The sequence below is a fragment of the Myotis daubentonii genome, chromosome 9 (genome assembly GCF_963259705.1).
Source record: "Myotis daubentonii chromosome 9, mMyoDau2.1, whole genome shotgun sequence".
Taxonomy (NCBI): domain Eukaryota; kingdom Metazoa; phylum Chordata; class Mammalia; order Chiroptera; family Vespertilionidae; genus Myotis; species Myotis daubentonii.
The window spans coordinates 51,318,326-51,345,248 of record NC_081848.1 but is presented as its reverse complement, the minus strand read 5'-3'; the positions used below and the strand labels follow the sequence as shown (position 1 = coordinate 51,345,248).

Below are 26,923 nucleotides of genomic sequence, written 5' to 3'. Positions count from 1 at the left end.
TATGGTGTCCCCCATAGCACCTCAAACCAACTTCCAACACCGCACTTAGTACACTTCCCCAGGATTTCTCGTAAGATACTGTCTCACAGCGAATTGGTAAATTCATTAACATTCCTACATGTAACATCTCTCAATACCAGGAAAATTGACGGAATTCAACAAATGCTTGCTAAATATTTTTCTCTGTGGTACCCCTAGAGTTGCAGGGACCTCACTGGAGAGTTTATATGGCAAAGCAGTTCAGTATATACACTTACTCTCTGTGTATCAACAAAACAAAAATAATCATTTTTACCTACAAAGATTAAATGAGGTGTCTCAATCATTGGCAGTCATTATGTACATTACTTACCTGCATGCTTGCAGGTTAGTGGTTATGTGTGTGCACACACATCTCAGAACTGTGCCTGGCACAGGTTCTCAAATAGCTGTTGAACAAATGTATGTAACTATAATTAATGATTACTACTTATGTATCGGTCTTTCCTGCTATGCTGCAAATTTTCAGAAGGCAGGGATTCTGTCCCATTTATTTCTGTACCTCATGCCCACTCCAGCTCAATAAGTAATTGTTCAATTTAGTTCAATGTAAAATATTAATACAATTTTTATGACTATTAAGAAATTCATCCTGTCTAAGGAATCGCAACGACAGCCTGGGGCATGCTCTAGACCAAAATAAAGAACTCACTGGCTCTAAAACCTTCCCCCAGTCTCCAAAACCCTGACTGGCTGGCCTCCAGCCTCAACACCAAAGCTGCAGGGCCCCCACCTCAGGGTAGGGCCTGTCACCTATTGAGCCACAATGGGAGGTCTTCACTGATGACACACACACCCTCCCCAGTCTGTGGCATCACAGCCCTGGGGCAGCAGCTGCTCTACCCAGGAGATGGGCAGCGGGAGCAGAAGCAAGCCGTCTTTTCAGCTCACAGCCAGTTCATGCCCCAGGGACTTAGGGGGCACAGTCAGGAGTAGTGTCAGGTTACCACAAAAATAACAGAGGACCTACACCAGGCGGGTGTGCAGGCCAAGTGCAGAAGGGAAGAGAAATAAAGCAGCCCAGGAGAAGAAGAAAAAAGCAGACATTTGAGTCACAGAGGAGTGGGTTTTAAGAAATGTACTTTATAACTCATCCATTTAGTAACCAGTCCAGAGCAGCTTATATTTATGTTATACTTAACTACTTTGAATGTGCTTTTCAAAACATTATTTTAGGACAAGAGAGGAATGGGGGTTTTGTACTTTGCTTATTTAATGCTCTCTATAAAAGTCAGATTTGGGTCAATGAAGATTTTGACAAGTATTCCATTCAACAAATTCCCGATAATTACTCAGCTTTAATTTTCTCAAAACTAAATCCAAATAAGACAAAGCTAATTAAGTCTATTGAAGAAGGGGCGGGCCTTTGTGGGGAGAGGGGGGCTAATAAAAAGCATTTATGCATTTTTATTTTTTTTAAAATTAAATCAAAGTCCACTCCCGTGCTACCCTCATGCGGGAAGACTGCTGGCTTGATGTGGTCTGACCCGGCCTGGGCACTTCAAATAAAGTTAACTTCAACCACTGTCTCCAGTTAGCAGGTTACTGATTCTCCATCCCCTGCTTTCATCTGGGTTTACTCCATACACTAAACTTATTTAATTTGCTTCTAGCAACTGTTTTACAAGAGGGTGGGTAGAGACCCAGCTACAAGAAAAGATGCCCTTCTTTGGCTGGGCAGGTAAACACCTAATGCACCTGGTGGATTAGGTTTCCCATTGTAATCCCTATGTGTGAGAGCCACTGTGAATGCCCTGGAAGGGGAAGACTGAGCTAACTCTAACAGGCACAGTCCATTCCCAGGCTGAAGGTGTTGAATAGGAGGAAGGTAAAAAAAAAAAAAAAAAAAAATTCAAACCAAAAAGATATACTTATTTTTAAAATAGATCCTCTACATTTTGATGGGAAAAGGCTTCCCAATGTCACATTATTTTGTAGTTACTGATTTACGTTTTATTTTAAAATATCAGGGTTACGAGTATTATAAGGCACAGCAGTGTTCTGAAGAGGATTCTATTGCAAATATTTTTTAAAGGCTCTAAAATGACAATTTTTAGTGATAGCCACACCAGCATCTGATAGACATGCAAAAAGGCGGAATCTGGGGGGTTATTTGTTTGTTTACCTTTTAGGAAATAACCCTCTCCCAATCAAACCAATAAAAACTTCAGGAAGGAACCTATTACCAGTGGAGTTTGAGTTCTGTAAATGTAGAATACCATATAAATAGTCAAATGAATGGCATTTTCATTCTGTCTTTTAAAACAGTCCAGTTCCTAGAAGAGAGGACCTGAGCCCCCTTTCTTCCCCTCGAGCTGTCAGAAATCACACAATTCATGCCGGACACATCACACCGTGCAATTACCAACCAGCACTGCCATTACTAAAAGATCTTTAAGAATCCTGATTTTTACCATAAAAGCTCTCATTATTATCTCAGCTCTCTTTGCTTGTTCAGCGTGCCTCGTCACTTACAGGAGGAAGATAAAAAACGGGGACTCAGCTCATCTTTCCCAGCCGTGTCTCCCAGGGAGCTGTTCGTGACTCTGCAGCGCAATGCCACGCCACCACACTGGCCGGCTGGGTTTAAAATTAGCAGAGCCCTGGAGAGCCATGGGTAACCTTCTGACAAGGTTAGCCAGCGGAGCAGAGCACGGCTCAGGGAGAGACATTAATAAGAAGCCAAGCAGAGCCTTTCAACAAGCCCATTAGGGCCTCTCGGAACCCAGCAGTATGGAAACCTGGAGGGCCCGCACCTAAGCATGAGGAGGCTGACCTAGGCTCTTATTTTTACCCCACGGAGTCAGCAGCTTCCTGAGAGGCAACAGACACAACCCCCAAGTGTGTCTCCAAGTTTATATTCAACATACTCAGAAACTGATTATACAGTAATTTTTAAAACTTTAAAATGGATTTTTAAAACTTGATATTTACGGAACACTTCTGATGATAAAGTTAATACCCTAGATAACCTCAAAGGTGGAGCATATAGAAGACATGCACAGGAGAAAATAAACTTTCCCCACTGCCTTCCACCAAACAAAAGTCAGTGCTAAAAATGCATTTTGATGTATTTTCTTGCACTAATAACTTATTGTTATTCTTTGTATTCCCTACAGTTTGGGGTTCTTTCATTGCCCACCTAACAGTTCACATTCAGCATTTTCCTGAGACTTAAAGTCTTCTTTGTATTTGTGATGCTTAAGAGTTAAGAGTATTCCGTGTCATGAATATACCATTATCTGGCTATTTCCCTATGGCTGGACATTTAGGTTTTGCCCCAACTTTTCACTGTTAGTGCAACATCCTCATAATCATTTCCTAAGGGCAGATTCCTGTAGCCCAAGGGCAGGAAACATTTGAAGCCACTGGTGTAGACTGGGGGCCTGGTGAAGACAGACTGTGACTTCCACACTATAGGTGCCTTCTGAACAAAAGAATGTGTCTCAGTGTTTTCCAAACAGACAACCCTAAATTCTAATGTGACACTTTCCAAGCGCCTACAGGGAGATCATCAGGCTTAGCACACAAAAGCCCGTTGGCATTGAGATAAAGGACTCCATCTAACAGCTCTGAACACCTGTCAAAGGCAATTCAAATGCTGCTCAACCCCCAAACTACCCAAACCAGTACCTCACTGGGACAGCCATGCTGGTTATTAAAATATTAGAATACTTCCATACAAGTTGGTAAAGAGTCAGCGGCCCAGCCTTGGCTAGTATGGATCAGTTGGTTGGAGCACCATTCCATACACCAAAAGGTGCAGGGTTCGATTTCTGTCAGAGCAAATGCCCAGTTTTCAAGTTCAATCCCAACTGATAGATGGGTCTCCTCTCTCTGCCTCTCACTCTCTCTCTCTCTTTCTCCCTTCCTCTCTCTAAAATCAATATATCTATAATAATAAAAGCATAATATGCTAATTAGACCGAACGTCCCTCCAGATGTCCTTCTGGACAAAGTCAGGGCTGCAAGGGAAGCCCAGGTTCCGGGTGTCCGAGGGAAGCCAGTGCCAGCAGCCAGGGGAAGGAAGGCCGACTCTTGCACAAATTTTGTGCATCAGGCTTCTAGTCCTATCTAATAAAGAGGGAATATGCTAATTGGCCCTCATGCCATCACAAAGATGGCAGCACCCACAGCCAATAAGGAGGGAATATGCTAATTGACTGCCATGCCCTCAAAGATGGCGGCGCCCACAGCCACAAGATGGTGGTGCCCAGTCCCCTCAGCCCTGCTGGGGCGGCAGGTATGCGGCAAGACAAAGCCTGCCCCCAGGCGGGCCCAGCCTTGCCGTGCATCTGCCTCCAGAGTCCCCCAGTCCCATCAGCCCCACAGCCACGCAGGGCCAGCCTGAGGCACAGGCAAGCCTCGGATGGCGGCTGCCCAGCTGCCCAGGGCCGCCCGAGGCTCAGGTAACCAGGGCTGGCCAAGGCTTGTGCTCCCGGCAGTGGCAGCAGCAGAGGTGTGATGGGGCGTCACCTTCCCCTGATCGCCGGGTCGCCTCCCACCCCTGAGGGCTCCTGGACTGTGAGCGAGGGCAGACCGGGCTGAGGTACCCCCTACTCTAGTGCATGAATTTTCATGCACTGGGCCTCTAATATATATATAAAAGAGTCAGTGGCCCAAGCCCACTGAATGCCCGTCCCCATAGTGCCTCACTATCCAACAAGTACAGAGTAAGTGCCTGGCACACCAGGGGCCTCCAGTGGTTTCCATTGTGTCAATGCCCATATCACCTGTTAAATATTTTAAATACCACTTCTGTCCACAGATAATTTAAGATTTGCTTTTTAAATCTTGTTAATCCTCCCTCTCTAGTCAGAGACCACCACTTAAAACCTTAATTACCATCACTTCAGCACTGTTTCTTAAATTCCCTAAATTTTTTTTAATTGAAATGGACAATGAATAGGAAGCACTTACCAAGATGCCTAACAGGGGGCTGCTCCCAACCAGTTACTCTCTACAAAGCACAGTGATAAAACATCATAAGATTCATGGACCTGGTACTAGTACCAGTGATATTGGTTCCCTACGGATAAAAGTATCTGCTTAAATCCCAGGAGACATTGAGGAATTCTCGAATCTTCAACTATATTCTCAGAAAGCTAAAACAAAAATATCAAAATGCTAAAATCCAGGGATAAGAGTCAAATACAGCCTAACCTATGCTCAGACCACCCTGGTATTGGCTTACCTATTATACCAATAAAAGCAACACTTAGGGGCCGGACACATTGCTATGTGCTTGCAAGCATGATTTCTACCTTAGTTCTCTTTGCTAAGTTAAACTATATTTTGTGGGAACAAACAGATCATGAATAAATGAAACAGAGTTTCATTTCCTCTAAATGTTTTTGTCCACTCTCTACTGGGGAAGCCTGGGCTGGATCACCAGCCAGGAAACGGGGAAGAAGGAAAAACAAGGGGCCTATAAAATCAGACTTTGAAAACCAAGAAGGTGCTAGCCTGGACACATTACAGCACTGTCCAGCTCAGCAGCTGGGATCACGGCCCAGCTGGAAGCAAGTCCAAGACAATGCCCATCCACACCTCCATTCCGCAAGCACTGACTCCCAATTCCAAGTCACTGTGGGAGCTGAAGGATGAGCTGCAGCTTCTTGGCCAAATCAGCAAAATTCTAACTGATGGATATAAAAATATGTTAGGCTCTTAAAATCAAATACAATGGCAAAAGTTTAAGAAAATACCTTGTAGGAGTAAATGGAAATAATATTCACAGCTAACATTTATTCAACACTACTGTGTGAGGCACAAGGCTCAGGACTCTACTTTCATTATTTCTTCTAATCTTTATCACAATTATCTTAGGTAGAGATGCAATTTTGCTATATCTTTAGAAACATGGTCATGTGTCCACCTAATGGGGTGCCCTGCTGCATGCTCCCATACTGTTGTAAGTACCTGCCAGCACGCCTAGCTCCCAGTGTCGAGCTCCATGAAGGCAGCTCCCTTACCTTCCATGGATGTGCCCTCAGGACCTGGCACAACACACATCACCTCCAATAAGAACTGAATCTTTTTTTTTAAATATATTTTTATTGATTTCAGAGAGGAAGGGAAAGAGAGAAAGAGAGAGAGAGAGAGAGAGAGAGAGAGAGAGAGAGAGAGAGAGGGAGAGAGAGAAACATCAATGATGAGAATCATTGATTAGCTGTCTCTTGCACATCCCACACTGGGGATCGAGCCTGCAACTCAGGCATGTGCCCTGACTGGTAATTGAACCGTGATTGCCTATTTCATAGGTTGACACTCAACCACTGAGCAACACCAGCCGGGCTGAATCTTTTAATTAACAGCCAGAAAAAAGGAGGGGCTAGAATACTGCTCTGATTTTCAGAGCTCATATGCAGGCTTGTCTTAAGTAATTAATGAGGCAAATTAAACTCACAGCCCAGTGATTTTTCTAACCTGAAACAGAAAGGAAAAGGATCCAGTTGCAGAGGATTCCCAAGCAGGTTTCCACAGCCACCTCCATTAGAAAAAGGAGATTTGTGAGCAAGGTCATTTCCACAATTGACACCCATTTTCTGACATTCCGGGATGAGATTCCAGTGCCAGGCGCAGTGCAGGAGTTAGATTCATCCCCTCTTGACACTGGCTTGAGGTCAAGGGAGTATTTTCTTTTTTGCAGGAAGAAAAGTTTAAATTGCAATTTGATCAATTTGTCAAGCACCTATCCTTTGGGCTAAAATTAGAAAACATTCTTTAAGGCTGCTAAGTCTTTATCGATACTGAAAGGTCAACTCAGAAGGCAGAGGCGATAATTGCTGTTCTCTGCCTAGTTCACTGTCCATCTTTTAAGGCAGCTAGTACATGTACAGCATTTCTCCTTGTAAGTGTTTCTGCAATATAAATCACTTAATCACCCCTAAAACTGTTCTGCTATATGCATCACCAAGTCTGCTCTTGGTGTATGTTTCACACAGGAGGACAAACTTTGCAAAATCCTCTATTTCTCTCTTCTAATTACTGAGCAAACTGTAAGAGTAATGCTAAGAGGCAAGCATAAAGTAGGCTCATCCACACTTGAACCCCACAATGCAGCAAGCTGCCAGAGTATATAGCACCCCAGCTGAAGAGCACAATGACTCCTAGCATAGCTTCAATGTAGCTTCAGGGCAGACCAGACATGGAACATTCATACATTTGAATTAAAGCTCCAAGCAGGAAATGCTGAAATGACACTGAAGACATGTGCCTGGCTGTGAGTTGTCTGGGCACCCTTTGTGAATAAGCAGACCTTGAATGAACCTTGGGTTTTTATTTTCATCCATTCACAAAGAAATATCACAGATAACAGATGTTTGAGAATCTGAGATAAGGAAGTTGAAATTCAGAGCATTTTTAAATGTAGATAATAACTACTTTTTCTTTTTTCATTAGTCTTTTGTTTATTTAGTCAAGCCATCCTTATTATGGAACATATGTGAATTACGGAGCCAGAGATATATCAACACCCAATCTTACCAACTTCTGCTGGTAAGACACAAACATCATATAACCTTGAGCAATTCCTTTTTTCCCCTCCAACCTGGGACTCAGTTTACTCATCTATAAATAGGGAGCTGAAATCAGACTTGTAGGTAGCTCTCAATTGAAAGATTCTGTTTCTACTCCATTCAGCTGTCTACCAGAACAAGCCGACTTATGGCCTACACATGGCTAGACTGTCCAAAACTTAAGTCTTTACAAAGTCTCATAAAATATTATTAACCACATTATATATACATACATACTGATAGCATTTTTGCTTCTAAAGAAGCAGACTATTTCTGACAAAACAATAAAAGATGCTGATTTTAAAAGTAAGATAATTATGCCCTGGCTGGTACTGCTCAGTGGTTGGAGCATCAGACAATGCACAAAAGAGTCTTGGGTTCGATTCTCTGTCAAGGGCATATAGCTGGGTTGTGGATTCATGTCCTGCTCCCTGGCGGGGCTGGTGGGGGTGGCAACTGATCCATGTGTCTCTCTCCCATCGATTTTTCTCTCTTTCTCTCTCTCCTTTCCATCCCTCCCTCCCACTCTCTCTCTCTCTGAAAACCAATGGAAAAAATATCCTCAGGTGAGGATTAACAATAATAATAAAATAAATAAAAGTAAGAAAACTATAAGTAAAATTTTTAAAGAAAGTATATTTTCATGTATAACAACTAATTTAAAAGAGAAGCAAGTCTCATTTTCCTGTCTAGCTCAAAGAAACATCATTTTTTTCCTTTCTGCTTTACCTATATTTTTTGGTGAATGGATAAGAATAAAAATTAAGGTTCTAGCCCTAGCCGGTTGCACAGTGGTTAGAGCGCTGGCCCTTGGACTGAAGGATCTCATGTTTGATTCCAATCAAGGGCACATATCTTGGTTGCAGGCTCAATCTCCAGCCCCAGTTGGGCGCATTCGGGAGGCAACCAATTGATGTTTGCCTCTCTCACATCAATTTTTCTTTCTCTCTGTCTCTACCCCCTCCCTTCCACTCTCTCTTTAAAAATCAATGAAAAAATATCCTCTGGTAAGGACCAACAACAAAAAAAATTAAGGATCATTACATCCCATATGACCATTAAATTTGATAAAAAGTCTATATTTAATTAACATGTTTAAGCACCACTAAGCTTTAAGGATAATACCTGCACCTAACCTACTGTGAATAGTCAGAGATTCACAGACAGGTTTAAGAATGTTTATTGAGCCCTAACCGGTTTGGCTCAGTGAATAGAGCGTCAGCCTGCGGACTGAAAGCTCCCAGGTTCAGTTCTGGTCAAGGGCATGTACCTTGGTTATGGGCACATCCCCAGTAGGAGGTATGCAGGAGGCAGCTGATCGATGTGTCTCTCTCATCGATGTTTCTAACTCTCTATCCCTCTCCCTTCCTCTCTGTAAAAAATTAATAAAATATATTTTTTTTAAAAAGAACGTTTATTGATAAATCTGTTTTCTTCAAAGGAAGAGAGATGTGATCACTTCTATCCCATTTTACAAAAGTAACTATTTGAGTTCAACAAAATATCTAAAATCTTAAATACAAATAATATTCTAATTCCATTTCTTTCTTTAAGTTGAATTCTTTTTTTTTTTTTTTAAAGATACATTGCCACCATGCAAACCTGTCTTTTCTGAGTACTTTGTTCCAGGTGGAACAATGGTATAAAAGGAAAACAAAAGGCTAGGGAAAAAAATCAAGCTCTTTGGTCTTAATAGGCTGTAATCATGTTAACATATTCCAGTTTGAAATGGAAAAAATGAGAGGATGAAAAAAAGAATGCATTTGGAATTTCAGAACATTATGTATTGATACTGATTTACTGAGAGGAATCTGAGAGGCAAACTATTTGCCAGAGTAAACAATTATCAAGATCACATTAACACATCCAAGGAGATTTCGGGCCACAATTCACACATACTGACGCGGTGTTTGGGGGGCTGCTTTATTCACTCCTCTAGATGTCCAGGGGAAGTCCAGCCTACAAAGCCCACTTCTGCAGTGCTGACTGGGACACAGCGGCAGTAATACATGGATTATTCGCTTTAGTTGGGTGTCATACAACACAAAACAGCTTTCGTTCAATTGCCTTAGACAGGCATGAAGCCAACTTCAGGCCAGGCTCTGTGCTGGAGAGATAAAGATGAGTAACAAATATGTTCCTCTCCCAAATTTCTCACAGTCCAGTGAGAAGCTGACACATCCTGGGAACTGCAAGTATAGAAAGATGTGCTGGGAATACGGGGAGCGCAGTGGTGACAGGGCCAGAGGATGCACGTCTCATGGTCTCTCTCTGTCCTGCCTTAGTCACAGCTATAACCTCAGAATCTAGAACAGTACATAGCACATAGTAGTGCTCAAAAAAATATATATATATATGAAGCAGGTTAGGAGGCAGGGAGGACAGGCAGAGAGCTGCCAAGAGACTTGGAGTTCAGTAGGGAGCCTGGTTTCAACACAGAGGCCTGGGTTTTAATGCCCACTCCACCCCTTTGTAGCTGGAAACCAAGGCAATGCATTTAATGTGGCCATGCCTCAGTGTCCCCGTGTACTCCCTCCTAGCATAGTGATGAGATAACATACACAGAAATGCCTGGAACTGCAAAAAAGTTGACCCTATTTCTACCCACTGCTACCTTCTGTCTGGGGTAGGGACCTGGGATGACACTGAACCACCACAGGAGGGTAAGATCTTTTTTCCCCCCTCCTCTTCTTCCTCTCTTTTCTAATGCTCCCTGCAGTAGCCCCTGCTCCCCATGCTGACTTAGACTGAATGAACCAAAAGGGAATTGTGAGGGAGAGGAAAACAGAATCCTGTGACTATGAGATAGGCGAAGACAGCCACCCCTTGGAATGGAAGCTATCAGTAGTTCTAAACTGGATTAAAACAACAACAACAACAACAATAAACTCCTGAGCCAGACACTTAAAAGGTTCCCAATTTCTACTGGATACATTCTTTCCTGGACTGCCTCAGATTCTTGACAATTAGCTGGAGTTATTTTCTCCCCATTTCCCTGCATGAATTTCCTTTTCTCAATTAAAATAATTGATGCAAATTAACACTTGATCAACACAAAAGACAAATCCAAGCTTTCATATCATCTTAGACCTTCATTTTCCTTAAAAACAATATATGGGCATGTGTTTTCGTATTTCTATGTAGGTGTGAATGCACCTGTTTACATATATATGTACATTCAACACGTGCATGTGTGTTATTTGAGTAGGCATGCATTATGGTATACACCTCCATGGAAATACGAGCTAGGCTTCTTGTATTTGAGGAAAGTGTGACAGACACCACCATGCACACAGGAGGCAGGAGGAATGCAGAAGCCTGCAAGCTCACCCTGCACAAGTAACTAAGATACCACTAATGGAGAAGCCTTGGCTGGGAGTAGTAGCTCTAGGACAGTGGTTGGCAAACTGCGGCTCGCGAGCCACATGCGGCTCTTTGGCCCCTTGAGTGTGGCTCTTCCTAAGCCTTAGGAGTACCCTAATTAAGTTAATAACAATGTACCTACCTATATAGTTTAAGTTTAAAAAATTTGGCTCTCAAAAGAAATTTCAATCGTTGTACTGTTGATATTTGGCTCTGTCGACTAATGAGTTTGCCGACCACTGCTATAGGAGAAGAATCTGAGCTCCTAGGACCTAGGTTCTGATTCCAGTTCACCCTCTGATATAAGGGTAACATCAATGGTGAGCAGATATTAACTTTATGAGTCAGGAGCTCAATGAATAAAAAAGAAAAAGGGAGGGCAACTTTTTTTCTCTATCTCAGACGGACTCCTCTGTGAGATTATTATTCAACACAATTCTCAACACAATGGATGGATGGTTTTCTGGCATCAGTTCTCCTAGAAAACATTTCCACTGCTATCTCTCTTGTCCCCAACTCAGATTTTTACTGTCTTGGGCATTCACCCACCATGCCCGAGAAATCCCTCTACTGCCTGCCTTTCTGAAAGACATCAAGACCCATCTCAACAATCAGCTTCAGTCCAAACAATCAACCCTTGTGCAACCTCAGAAAAGTGTCTGAACTTATCTTTCCTCAGTTACTTATCTGTTACTTAAATTGTCTCTTTGACTTCAATATAAGCTCCTCAGCCAGAGACCCAGTCTAGACTTCTTTATACTCTTCCTCACTGTGATACCACCACCACCGTGCCGCCATCCCTGGAGTTAAACCAAAACAAATATTCCCATGGCAACATTTTCTGTGTGTCTGCTGGGTCACATATAATAAAATGGATGTAGGAACAGGGTTTTTAAGAAGAAATAACAGGTTATGGTCAAAGAATCCACAAACTTGTGAGGATGACGGAGATGAAAATGCCTGCTGGGATGTGCTGAATCATTGGCACTGGAATTTGCCAGTGACTGGGAGTTGGGATAGTGACTATGAAGGATAGTCAAGTCTGCTTGACTATCTCAAAGGATATGATGACTGGCTGACTTTAACAAGGTGGAAATTTAATAAGGATAAATGTCAAGTCATGTACGTAGGTCCAAAAAGAAAAAAATCAACTCACAAGTATAGAGTAGAGGAGATCACATGAGAAAGTCTTAAGGGATTGGGTTGCCCACAAGCTCAATGACTCAGTGTGATGAGGCCGTTGAAAAAGCTAATGTACTATCAGGCTGCCCTGATTAGGAATGCTAAATTCACAGTAAGAAAAGTGAGATCTGGATCCCAGAGACCGTGGCAGGAAGATTGGTCAAAACTGAGTGTATTTCAGAGAGCAGACACGAGGGTGAAGCCACATCCTAAGAGGCCATGAGAGTCATTGTCAAACTAGTCTTGGGCCTTACCATTCCGTCCCTAGGAATAGATAACAGAGATACAGTTTACCTAAACAAGGAAGGCACTGAAATTAACCTGTAAGAATATTTATTACAGCATGGTTTACAATTGCCAAAAAGTGAGAGGAAATAGGCAAAATATCAAAAGGGAACAAATTACATATTCCATTATGAAATTATATGTTACCAATTCCAATAGCAAATATTTACTGAAATGAAAGATATTAATAAAATTCTACTCACCAGAAAAAGAAAATTACAAAATATGCACAAACAATATAATTCATTTTGTAAAAATAATGACAAATACATATCAAAACCTGCATTGAAAATGGTCTGGAAGACTACTTATCTATGAGGGCTGCAATTATTGATAGTTATTTTCCCTTTTGCTTCTCTATATTTTGCTTCTCCATATTTTCTCAATGTTTCATAATGAACATATATTGATAATCTGGTAAGAAAAAATATTTTTAATTTTTCACGAGAATAAGCCTAAATGGTCTAATATGTGAAAAGAGGTTTGCGCTGTAGCTCCAGCAGGCAAGGGAGGCTTAGGATTAATGTGTAAAGATTCTAGGAGACCCTACCAAGCTCACTATAAGAGAAAGGTCTACCAGTGAAATAAACAGCCCTTCGTTATAGTGAAACCCCCATCGAAAGAGCTGTGCCTCTAGATGTATTAAGGCTGAAAACACACTCTACAAGGAGCCTCCATGGAGTACAGGGCTAGCTTCTCCTAAATGACCTCCAAGGTATATAGAGCAGATCCTCAAATAATGTCATCTACACTAATAAAAGAGAAACATGCAAATTGACAATCCCTCTGCTATGCCCACCAGCCAATCAGAGCGAGTATGCAAATTACCCAACGAAGATGGCAGTTAGTTTGCATATGCAGGCGGGAGTGAAGACTGAAGACAGTGTAGAAGGAAGCCAAGTGCTGCAGAAGGGAGCTAAGCAGCGGAGAAGGGAGGGAGCCGAAGCAGCGGACACGGGAGTGGAGCCGAGGCAGCGGAAAAGGGAGAAGCTCCCTTCTCTGCTTCGCTCTGGCTGCAGGAAGCCCTATTCTTGCAGGAATCTTCCTGCAACGGGCCTCTAGTTTTGTTATAACAGTGGTTCTCAACCTTGGCTGCACATTAGAATCACCTGGGAATCTGTAAAATCCTGATTTCTGGGCCTTATTCTCTGATAATTCTGTTTCTTTGTTATGGGGTGGGGCCACAACATTAGTAACAAAGAAACAGAATTTCCGGAGGATGAGGCCCAGATATCAGGATTTTAAAAAGATGCCCAGGTGATTCTAATGTGTAGCCAAGGTTGAGAACCACTGTGTTACAATGTTGATGAGATGGCATAGAAACTTAACTCCTGTTTATGTCAATTAGCCTATGGTAAAACTGGGTTCATGACAAGTCATTTGTTTAACCTGTCAAGGACATCAAGGAATGACTTAATCATACTCCAATTCCTTCAACACAGCTTGTCCTCCCTGCTCCAGAATCAACACCTCTACTTCCTCTCTCCTATTAGTTCAAATTCTCAATCAAGCTTTTAGGATCTGCCTCTGTTCTCTCACCAAATCAGGGTCAAGTGGAGTGCAGCTAAAAAAAAAAAAAAAAAAAAAAAAAAGGTTGGATCCCTGCAGTGCCCCTGTAAAGAATACAGACTTACACGAGTTACTTAACCTCCAGGAGCCTCAGTTTCTGCATCTTTAGAATGGTAGCACTATGTATAGCACAAGCAAGAGATGATATATTCCTGACATGGGAACACTGAAGCAGAAGCTGGATGGCTAACTGTGAGGGAGGCTGTAGGGATCCCACTGGGTGGGAACCAGACACAATTTTAATGCGAGGATCCCTTGCTTCTATGCTGTGGCTCAAGCACTACCTTTGCAAAAAAGCCCTTCACCCCTTCAGCTGTCCCTAGACCACTCCTCACTCCTCAAAGTTTAACAAGGAATTGCTTTTCCTCCAGCTTCTAAGGATGACTCTTGACTTTTCACTACGACTACACGTTTTTCTGAGATTAGGACCAAAGCTTTCATCTTTATCCACATTCCTTAGTACTGCTGGGAATTCCTGCAAGACTTATGAATGATTTGACTGAACTCTATTAGATCCCTGCGACTCAAAGTGCAGCCTATGGACCAGCACTATTGGTAGATTCCTCAGATCCACTGAACCAGAATCTGCACCCTCCGGTGATTCATGTGCTAACAAGGTAATGATGAAGCTGATCTACAAGGCAACCCTCAAAAAGTGAGGGAAAGGCCTAGGGCACCCTCATCCCATAAGATCTCCAATGCCCAGGAAAGGGCCTCAGTCTTTCATTCACTCATTCAGTCGTTCACTCATTCAGCAATATATATGAAGTTCCTACTGAGCCCCCTTCTAGACAGGTGTCATTAAATGCTAAGGCTTCTCTAATATTAGAGAGAATGGTCTATTACAACTGCCTGCCCACACAATGCAGCCAAAAACAATTTAAGAGCCTCTGAGTCCAGCTGCTGCAACCCTGGGCCAGCTCCTCCAACATTTTGCAGGTGTCAGAATGGATATCGCTTCAGAAACCTTCAAGAAACCACCCACACAGTAGCTCTGGCCCAGTGGTTTTGGGCAAAGCCCCTTTATATTTCTGCAGGTGCTACATTCCAAAAATACTTCTTATAAAGCATGGCAGGAATTCTACACTTCAGGAAGAAAAGAGGTTAAAGAAGGGCTTTATTTTTCCCTGGAGAGAGAAGAGACTAAAACCTCTCATAGAGAGGTTCACATTTTTAAAATGTATTTATTTTATCAGCCACATGCTTGCAAGTCAAATATCCCTTTGAAGATATTTTGCAAAAAGAGATATTCTGGGAACACACTGGAAGCAGTTTTATTTACTGCCACTATTACAAGACTAGCCTGAAGGGATGAGCATTAGATACTATCTCCCTGCTGATATGAGTACGTGACTGTCTGCCAGGCCACAGCTACTTCATGTCCCTCAAAACCCCCTGCTGAGCCCTACCCACTACCTCTGCCCCACTGGTCTTCCGTGAGACCTCCAATTAGCCCTGTCCCTCCCAGTTGGGGAGGGCTATTTGGTCCATGTGCACTACCTTTGGAGTCTATAACTGACAGTGAAAAATGTAATGAATATACAAGTGCAATATTAATATCAACCACTGCCATTGTGCTGGAAGCCCCTGAGGGCTGGTAGGATCCTAGGTAAACACAATTCCTCAATGTCACTGTCGAAAAGGAAATTATAAGAAAGCATACTTCTGTCAGCACCACTGTCCCTTAGCTCCCTCCTCTGTGATCTCTAATCAAGTCATCCTTTGAGTCACAATTAGGAATGCTTCCATAGCTCCCACAGTTCTCTACCGTGGCCTGGTAACTGTCTCATTCCCAACAGTGAGCATCTTGAGGGCAGGGCCTGTGTCCTGCTCAGCATAAGGTCCTTGGAGCCCAGAAGATGTGATATACACAAGTTTTCAGTAAATGATGGTAGAATGACAATTCACTCATTAAGCATTCACTCATTAAATGTTGAATTTCAGGAATACAACATTAAATACCTGAAAGATAAAGAAGAAATAATAATCTCTTGCTGGCCTTTGCAGGCAAAATAAGGAAGGAGGACTATGAGAGCCTGGATGCAAACTCCAAGGTGAGGGGTGAGGGAATTCCTGGAGCAGAGCAAGCCAAGGGCAACAGAGATTGAATTTTTCTTATACATACCATCTCACACAGACCTACCCCCACTCTGTAATTCATTGTGTACTAAATGCATTTGCCACACACCAGCCTCTTATTCTGAAATGGGCCAACTTTTGTATCTGTCTTTTAAAATATCAGTATACTGTATAGTAAATATATGGCTTATTACAAGGGCAACCACAGTTCATAATGGGATGTGCTTTTCATGGGCCTTCTGACTTCATCCTCAGCCCCAGCTGTGAGACTGTTTATGCCACAACAGAGAAGAGGCCAGGGAAGTCCAGAGGGGGCCTGCCACAGTGGGTGCCCTTGGGACACTTCACACCTCTTCCCTCTAGCCCTGTACTCTCATCACCAACCCAGCTTCCTCTCCAGGCCTCTCTCGCCACCAACATCACTGCCCAACAGAAATGCAATGTGAGCCACATGTGTCATGATATATATTCTAGTAGCCTTGTTAAAGTAAAAAGAAACCGGTGAAATTCATGTCAATACCTTCTTGTGTTAACCTGACACATCCAAATATTATCATTTCAACCTGTCACCAAAATAAAGAAAAAATTGTTCAGGATGGACTTTACATTCTCTTTCTGTACTAAGTCTTCAAAGTCCAGTGCTCACTGCATGCTCACGGTGTGACTCAATTTCAGATGACAACTTCCAAGCACCGAAAGCACATGTGGCTGGTGGGCATCATATCCTGCACAGCATGGGACTCAAGTGAGCACTTCTTACACACGCTTGAGTCTCACAAAGCCTAAAGCCTGCTGGTTTCTAAGTACATAGAGCCTTTTCCATGGTACCTACTTCTATTGAATGAAAACTGGAGGGCCTCCATTTGCAGTTGACATGTTTGAATGACTTTCAGCTCCAGCCTTCAAGTCCCAAGTAGGCACCACTCCTCCAGGGAAGCTTGCCTGACTATGCACCCCCTCCTCCCGCTCTGTGCCCTCTCGCTGTGCCCGGGTACCCTGACCTCAGTCATCACAGCCCCAGCAAACTGACCTCAAAGTGCCTCTGCGCCACGTTCTCCACTATTCTATGCTCCTGAACACAGGGCTGTGTCTGTTTCATTCATAGCTCAAGCCTTACTCCCAACCCAGCAGAGGCTTAGTAAATATTTGCCAGATGCACGGATGGATGGTTGGATAAATGAATGGAATTCTTCCTAACACAAAAATCTCTCCCTCTCTAGGCCATAGTTTCCTCATCTGTAAAATCTCCATGTTTCCTTCCAGCTCTGAAAGTCAACAAGCCCATGCACTTACTGTCACTTACACCCAGGGAGCAAACCAACTAGGACATTTACATTTGGCCCTGGTTGCACAACCAGCTCAACCAACCATCTGACACAGGAAAGAACACTTCTGAGTTTGTAATAAACACATTAATTTTCTGGACCAGTACAAAATGGGCCAGGATAAATTGCTTCTAGGTGTCCAGAAAGTATCCTGTGACCCTCCTGCTATTTCACAGAATATAGAAATGTATACTCTCTCATGTCATTCCTGAACAGCTTCCCTGGCAAATCACTTATACATTTCTCACACATAAAATGCTGAATGTCGTCCTTAATGAACAAATGTCATAAAAAGACCTTAAAGTCAGTTTTAGACTCCGAAGTCCTGGTTTCATCACCACTACCTTTTTACCAGCTTGTTGCGTGATGATGAACACGTCACTTAACTCTATGCACCTCATTATCCTCATCCATCAAATGTGGTAACAATATAACAAACTCAGAGTTCTTATAATGCCAGCATGCCTCATATACTATAAAGGACTAAGGGACTGTTAACTACTTCATGATCTATTTCTTCTGAAGCACATCAAAGTGGGGTGACAGAGCAACCAACCTACAATACAGCCATGGTCAAGGCCAGAGGAAACCCAGTGCCCTCAGGACTAAACAGGCCCAGAATTCATGGCCAGAGGATCTCAGATAGAAAGCAGCCCAGAAGGGCAGGCTCCCCCAGGTAAGCCTGGCGCCTGGCCCTCTGCCCCCACCGGGAGGAGGCCCAGGGAAAAGGCCGCCTACTGGAGTACAAAGCACAGACAGCACAAAGGAGCCAGCCTTCTGAGGCGGGACAGGGAGTTTCTGTTCCAGGAAGGCAGGGCCCTCACTGAGCAAGGGGTCCTGCCCCCAGTCAGGCCAGGGAGCTGGAGAAACAGCTTCCACCTGCCTTTTCTTTCTTTCTTTCTCCTGCAGCGTTTCAGAGGCGCCTGAACTTTCCCAAACTGGTTCTGCCTATTTCAAACTAGGTTTGCATGTCCGCGCGCAAGTGTGCGTTTTGTGATTTCAGAAGAAAACATTTTACAGTCTGGAATGAGTCATCAGCAATCCCTGTCTGTTTGCCAGCAGCCTGTCCCTCTTCATTACAAACAGAAAGATAAAAGCTCTTGCATTGCATTAGCTGGCATATGCCTCCACAGACAGTACAAATAAATTAATTGTACCACGTCGCCAACAGTCCAAGAGGTGTGCGGAAGGGGAAAATGTGCTCCGTCTCCATTCACTAACAAATTAAACTGAAATGGAGCCGAGACCATTCTCCTGTGTATACATACACCCTGCTATTCAACATCAGTCTCCTGACAGGCACCCATTTGGAGAGAGAGCCCGTATGCTCAAGAAACTGTCTCCTGCCCAAGGAAGTGGGTGTCCTTTAGCCCTTCTGTGGTCCTTGTGAGCGGAGGGGTGAAGGTGACCATTCTAAGGGTCCCTGGGGGGCAAGAGTGGCCCAGCAAATGCTGGGCGTGCTGCTGCAAAAGGAAGGGTGGTTCCATCATTGACCCCTGGCAAATAAACAAACCAGCTGGGCAAGTGGCCTGGTATGCACAGCAGAGTGAACGAGTTTGTCATCAGCACTCTGTCATGCTGGGGATGGCAAGCATTCCAGAAGGAGCACAGTTACTCAGGACCAACCTGAAAAACAGGTCGGACTCCCCTTCAGCGCAAGCTAAGATTACACCCTCAAACACACCTTTCTACTATTCCACACGAGGCGTTCGCTTCTGCAGTGAGGTCAAAGGCAATTTGTTACAATGCTGTGATTTTCTTTATCCTTCTTCCCATACGAGTACATAACTTAGGCAGCCCACGTTTTGTAAGTTGAAGGAGCATGACTGAAAAGCTGTTCCTTCTATTATTTTATCGCCAAAGAGACAAAAACAGTGCTTACAGGAGAGCAGGGGGAAAGGAAATGGAGGAATGATCTTAAAGACTATGTGACCATTTGGAAAAGAGGGCACTCTTAAGAGGAAAAGCCCTTCCACTCTCCAAATATCACCCCATTAACTGGTGACCTGCAAGGAAGTGCAGATCATGAGCAGCTAATTCAACTGTGAAATATGTCCAAAGTATTTATTATACAGATGGGCTCTAGGTTTGGTTTTTGTTAGTTTGGTTTGTTCTTTTTAAACTTTAAAATCCAAAATCTAAAAAATTCTAGATTTCTAGTTCTGACCTCAAATGGATAGGCCCCGCCTATAACAAAACAAAGAAATTAAATAAAATCTAAAAATATAATAATAATAAAGCCATGCTCAAGCTTACCATAATTGAAGAAATGCCAATCAAACAATGAGGTACCATGGAGCCAAACCTTTGTAAAAATTACAATATCTAATGGAGGCCAAGACATTCAAACTGGTACCTCCCTGCCCAGTTGGTGGCATTGTAATCTGGTACAACCCTTTTAGAATTCAATTTAGCAATATCCATCGAGAGCCAAAAAATGTTTGTTTGTTTTTTCACTTTAACCCTGAAATCTTGCTCCTAGAAATTCACCCTAAAGAAATAATCTTCAATATTAGAAGGATGAAACCATATCTTCAAGTATTTATAATAATAGCATAAAACTGTAAGAAAAAATGATACATGTCCAATAAGAGATGAATGGGAAAATAAATTTAGCCTGTGGGGATGATAGATTGTAAGACCATTAAGAATAATCTTGAAGACAATGTAACCATTTGGAAAACATTTAAGGTTTTACTGAAAAGAGCAGAATACAAAATTGAGTCTACATATGATTACAGCTATATAGAAATAAAGACAAGGGCTAAAAGGAAAAATGAAAACAGTTGTGTTAGGATGGTGAGCTTATGGGTAAACTTTTTAAAAATTTTGTTTCATTCCCTTTAATGTGGTTATAGCCTTTTATCTTGTGAAATAAAGAGAAATCACGATGTATATACGCAGCATTCATATACTCATATTCAAAAAAATAAACCAGGAACCTGAGAAACCAATATGTAAGCTTTGCACATGGGGCACTTGCACGAGAGTCTCTCTTCTGTGCTTTGCCTGCCTCCCTCCTACCACATCTCTCGGCCAGCAAGGCAGGCTGACGAGGAAAATAATGCTTGAAGAAGCCTGACAACCTACCCAAGGCTGTGTGAGGCTACAAGAAGATGAGAGACTAGATGAGACTCCAGACTATTCTGCTCCGCAGCCCTGGCCCAGCGCTGTGTGAATCTGATCCATGTGTAGTTCACAGACCACTTGCATCCAACTCACTCGCACTGAGGCTTAAAGCACAGATGGCTGGCCCTAACACAGACATAGTGAATCAGAGGATCTAGGAGTGCAGCACCTGAATCTGAATGTAACCAGCCACCCAGGCAACTTTCACGCACAGGAAGGGATATTTGCAAACCACTGGCCTAAGAATCACCAGTATCTGCCAAATCGAAACACCCAAACTCATATGTGCATCTCCCTCCCACCACACACACACACACAAATCTGCCAGATATGGGAAAAACATATTTAGAAGCTTGTACTTGCTCAAATGAGCACTTAATGCCAGAGAGTTAAAATGTGTAAGATGAAAAGATTACTAAGGGAGGAGGGGGAGGGGGAGGGGGAGAGAGAGAGAGAGAGAGAGAGAGAGAGAGAGAGAGAGAGAGAGAGAGGGGGAGAGAGAGAGAGATCTGTGTTGCTCAGACACTTTGATTTCCGATGAAATAATTCCTGGACTACCAGATGTTACCTAATTTCACATGCCCCACGCATAGCATAGTGCTCAAAATGCAGTGAAAGAATGGGTGAATGAATGAATGAGGTGGTAGACAGTATCTAGTCTGACTATATTTAGTATTTATACTGTTGGTTTGCTTGTCTGTCTGTCTGTCTGTCTACCTGCACTTATGGAAAAACTCCCTAACATGGGGGTGTGGATGGTACAGATCATCCATCTGTCACAGGGTCTGGGATGCTCTCACTCGTAAACAGTGGTTTACTAAATAAATAGTAAAACACTAGCAAGAGCCAGAAAAATGTAAGTGCTCCTGGATCCAGTGATCCCGTCGAGAAATGGACGGTGTTCTTACAGAAGGGAAGGAGAAGTGGGAGCTTCCTTGCTGAGTGCGCACCTGCACTGGGCCCAGTGCCTCACACCCGTGTCTTTAAGGAAAACCACAACCACATCCAGTGGACTGGTAACTGACAACTAGGACTAACTGGTTTTCCCAGTTACTAGCAACTAGGGCCAACTGGTTTTCATGTTGTCAGTCAAACATAAAAAATAAAAAGAATAAAAGAAATATACGTCTAAAATCATGTCCCTTAGAGGATACATGGTCCAAAGAAAACACACACACAAACAAAACAAAAAAAAACACCATGCTGAGTGGCTTCCTAGAGGAGGCACCGGCCAACCTCAGACAAGTCGTGGACAGGGAGTCACACTGCTGAGGAACTGACCCTTTCACCTTTGGACCCTGTGAGAGAGCCTCAGCTGGTCACCTCAGGGCCCATCTCTCCTCCTTAAAATAATGGTGCTGCCCCAAATTAGTGTCAGCTGCAAACACTTTAGAATCCAACAGATGTAACACTCAGACCACTGTAGAGTTTACTGGTTAGAATTATTGAGCACCCATGGGAGCACCTCACAGTCTAGTCCAGAGTCAACTTTGAAACCAAACTGGCCTGGAATCACATCCTGACTTCACCACTTGCTCACGCAAGACCTTCATCTCCCCAGCCTTAGTTTCCTTATCTATAAGTGGAAATAATAATACTCACCTCATAGAGTTATTCTGAGGATTAAATAAAACAATAACCTTAAAGGACTTACCACAGGGCTGGCGCACTACAAAACTGCAGTAAGTGATACCTTGTTGCAATAGTAACTACAAGCACTGTAAAACCTGATCTGAACACCAGACATTTCCCCAATTCACAAGCACACAGACTTCCTATCGGTTCTGCATTCTCTACTAATATTTTCCCCATTCCACATAAAAAGGTTCGTGTATTAACACAGGTCATATACTTATTATTTTTAATAGGCAGGGAGTAAGTACCTATTCCTCTCCCCAGGGATCTAACTTTTTAATGATTTCCACATTAGATTTAACATTAAATGCAAATTGATCCATAAAGTCATCTAATTAGAAATTAAGCATGTCATAGACATTATCCACGATTTAATTAGAAGAGCAACATGATATGATGAGAAATGCCCCTCGCTGAGCGGAGAGGCAGGGGATGGCGCTCCACCTCGGCCAATTACTGGCTGAGACCTGGAAGGTCACTTAGCCTGCCTGGGCCCCTGCAAAAGGAGGAAGTTAGATTTCAGAGATCCTTTCCAGTCAAAAGCTAAGAAATCTATAATTCAAATCACTTCAGTAATTATTTATGGAGAAAATAGGCTCTGGGGATGCAAAGACTCAGTCATGCCTTACAAAGTTTGCAGATTAGGGAAACCACAGACTGTTCCAGCCACCAACACACCCTGGCTTGCAAAGTGGGAAGCATTTGAATTTTCATTCTAGACTGCTATCTGGCATGTTCCTCCTGCCCTCCCCTGTTGGGTGGCTATGTCCTCACTATTTACTTCCCAAAGCAAAGTTTCCAAATCTCAGAGCTCAGCACTCAAGACGGTACAGCTGGTCAAGCTTTTTGCTGTTTAAACCATTACCCCCAGCCCACCCACCCAGGACTTCTCCCAGATTAAATTCTGAAAAGGTCACCAAGATTTATCTCAGCACTGCCTGTCCTTTTCAGTGCAAAACAATCCTTGTCCCTAGCCTGGACTTTTGACCAAAAAAGTGGAAGGGGATGAGGTGGAGAGGTGCTTCATCTGGAATTAGCAGGTGGCACAGCATAGAAGGGGGTGAGGGGTGCACAGGAGGGCCAGGGACTGCTGCTGCCTGCATGAAACAAGGCATGAGGCCGAGTCAGCAGCAGCATCTCCCTCTCAGGGAGCTCACGGGACAGCACCTTACATCTTACCCACATCAACGTGAGTGATATTCGGAGGTACTCTCCTTACCTCTCACTGTGGCACAAGGACATGCCACCACAGTCCCTCCTCTCCTGGGCATGAAGACCCCATCCCCCTTCCAGGCACCTTCATCTCCCCAAACTGCTGTTTTACTCTGCCTGGGTGGAACAGGGGCTGCTGCTTGTGGACAGGCCCTGAGAAGGGACTAGGACAGTGATGGCGAACATATGACATGCGTGCCAGAGGTGACACACGAACTCATTTTTTTGGTTGATTTTTCTTTGTTAAATGGCATTTAAATATATAAAATAAATATCACCCAAAAATATAAATCTTTGTTTTACTATGGTTGCAAATATCAAAAAATTTCTATATGTGACACGGCACCAGAGTTAAGTTAGGGTTTTTCAAAATGCTGACACACCGAGCTCAAAAGGTTCGCCATCACTGGACTAGGATGACCCAGGCCAGGACAGTGAACCTTGTCCTGATTCCTGGAAATTTCACTACCAAAGCAATGGTCTCTAAGACCTAGGAACCCCAGAAAGCAACCATGACCTAGAAGCAGTTGTTCAGAAGACCCTCAGACCCCCAAGAACACCCCAGAACACAGTTTGCAAACTCTTAAAGATAGGAAACTGCCCTTAATTGAATATGACGCATGTAAAGCACATGGAAGTAAAATTTGTACGATTCAGCCCAAATGAGGGTAGAGGAAGATACTTAAGGTTACATTAGGATGGAGGCTATTAAAATTTAATGAAACTTCTCTTTAAAAAAAGGATCGCTATAAAACAAATGCAAAAATCCATCTGACTATAGATTGGTCTTGAACTGTACTTGAGACTTACAGGGATGAGACAAGAGTGTAATTTAAAAAAAAAAAAAAAGGGAAGGAATTGGGTTCAGAAGTAATACCCTTCCATGAAATCAAAATGTTCATACTTAGAAAGCACTTTCACTTTAACTGTCTTCTTTCAAGACAGTCATGTGAAGGGGATGGGGGGTGACCGCTTATTTCTACTTCATGCTCTGAGAGGTGAGGAACCTGCTGAAGATCGTCCCACAGCCAATGACAGGTCTAGCATGTGAGCCTGAAGTCATGTCTGGGCCAAGCACTGTCCTTGAACCACTATTCACGAAGACCAGCCGTGACCTTCCCCAGAGATGTTCACACATCTCTGTCTGAGAGACAGTGGGAGGAAGGGTGAGGTTATGAGCTTATTTTGAGCTATTATTATCTGAGCTTCCTTTACTTACCCTACCTCACAAGAAAACCACTTCTTCCTCCTCTATCTCAGTCAAGGTGCATCTGAGTCAGTCAGGGTTCTAAGCACTTTATATTCATTAACTCATTTAACTCGTACAACAGCCCTATAAGGTAGACACTCCTGTTAATACCCTATTGTCCAGTTCAGTAAACAGCAAGGTTAAGTAATTTTCCCAAAGGCAAAGAGCTGGAAGCATGAGCTGGGAGCCAGGAAGTCTGAGCCTAGTTGCTGTTCTTTTGACCACAAGGCTATCCTTGTACCAGGTCCCAGGGTAGTAGATTCAAATGTGCCATGGAACTGGGGTGAGAAATGGGGAACAGAACTCCAACTGCTCGCTGTTGATACCATACGAAGCCCCTTAGCTTCCAGATGCTTCCAGCTTTCAGAAATGTGCAGGTCACCACCTCCTTTCCCTCCCTCCTTCCACCTTCCGTTATTGGGTTACTGCAGGAGGATCGTGTATTAAGGCAAACACCACTTTGACATAACCTAATAACCACCCATCTCCCAGTGTTCGGCAAGAAGGAATGCTACAGGGCACACGTGCAAACCTGATTCTCAGTCCAGGAGTGATTTCTGTGGGAAGTGTAATTCCATTGTCCACCTCGCCCAGCAGATCTTATATCCATAAAACGCAAAACCTCCATCAGTCAGGACCCACAGGAATGAAAGGCCCTGCCTCCTCTCCCATGTTTCAGGTGCAGCTAGACCCCATCTGGTGACAGAAAGTCAAACCTAATCTGATCTTTCCATTTAGAAACACAGTCACACTCACACACACACACACACACACACACACACACACACACACACACAGCTGTGTGTAGAAGGCAGCGTTATAACACAGACATATAATTGTCCCACATTCAGTTCTGCTGCTTACTTATGTATTAGGCTAAAATTACTCCCGATATTGTAGCCTATGATCAGTATAAACTACGTTCATTGTAAGACTCTGTGGCCACACTTTTGACTGTTAATGGCTCATTCTCTAAGGGAGACGTACAAATTCACACAAGAACTTATGGGATGTGGGTTTGTATCTGCATTGAAAGAAGCTGAAAGGCAAAAACCCCGTACTTAAGATCCCAGCACAGTTGCTCAGTTGGTAGTGGCAGAAGCTGTGATCTCAGGGGAAGAAGCCATGCAGCCCAAGTGGGGAACTGAGAGCCAAGCTCTAGTGTTCTCTGCTGCTGACTCCAAACAGGGTTGACAAACTAGCTTCCAGGCCAAACCTGGCCCGCCATCTGCTTTTGTATGGCCTGCGAGCTAAGAATGGCTTGTAGATGTTTAAACGGTTGAAAATAATCAAAGGGATATAAATTACATAACATTCACACTTCAGTGTCCATAAAGAAAACATTATTGGAATACAGCGATGCCTGTCGACTGGCATCTTGTCTATTGTCTGTGGCTGCTTTCATACCAGCAGAGATAAGTAGAGGTGACCAAGACGACCAGGTCTGCAAAAATATCTAGTCTCTGGCCTTTTACAGAAAAAGTGTGCAGACCCCTAACTTAAAAGCACTGCTAGCCCTGGTTGGTTCAGCTCAGTGGATAGAGCATTGGCCTAAGGACTGAAGGGTCCCAGGTTCAATTCTGGTCAAGGGCACATGCCCCGGATGTGGGCTCGATCCCCAGTAGGGGGCATGCAGGAGGCAGCCGATTGGTGATTCTCTCTCATCATTGATGTTTCTACCTCTCTCTCCCTTTCCCTTCCTCTCTGAAATCAATAAAAATATATATTATATATATAAAAAAAGCACTGCTAGTGCCTGGCCAGGTGACTCGGTTGGTTGGAGCATCATCCTGTATGTATACCAAAAGGTTGAGGATTTGATTTCCAGTTAGGGCACATACCTAGGTAGAGGTTCCATCCACAGTCGGGGCATGTATGGGATAGATGTTTCTCTCTCTAAAAATACTCAAAAACATATCCTTGGGTGAGGATTAAAAAAAACACACACACACACCACACACACACACACACACACACACACACACACACACACACAACATTGCTAGAAATAAGACACTGACAAAACGTAAAGTTCAGGAGGAAAATACGAATGGTCACTTTCCTGATCAATCGTTTGTGTCTTGGATCCAGCAGCACATGCCCCTTTTCTGAGAGAGAAAATGAGGCTGGATTGGGGGTCCAGTGATTCTGCTTGTCCTGTGGCTCCAATGCAACAGAAAATGAGGGCAGAGCAGAAAGCATTCGCTAGAGCTCCTTTCAGCCCTCAGCGGGAAGCTGACAGGCAGAGCCAGAGCAGGACGGGAAGCCACTAGGCTATGACCTCTTTGTGAAGTTTCTTAGTGGAAAGTCTCAGTTTTGGAAGGAGGGTGGGTGGG

General features: G+C 43.4%; 1 protein-coding gene across 10 annotated transcripts in view; it reads right to left on the bottom strand.

The window, feature by feature from the left end:
* TEAD1 (TEA domain transcription factor 1) overlaps window positions 1–26,923 on the bottom strand; it is a 262,434-nt gene that overhangs the window by 193,108 nt on the left and 42,403 nt on the right. The window contains exon 1 of one of the 10 annotated variants that reach the window (XM_059708930.1): window positions 2,515–2,534. The exons of the other annotated variants lie outside the window; for them this stretch is intronic. The gene's annotated coding sequence lies outside the window, so the exon portion shown is untranslated. Of the gene's footprint in view, window positions 1–2,514; window positions 2,535–26,923 lie in introns of those variants that run through there. 10 annotated transcript variants of the gene reach the window in all.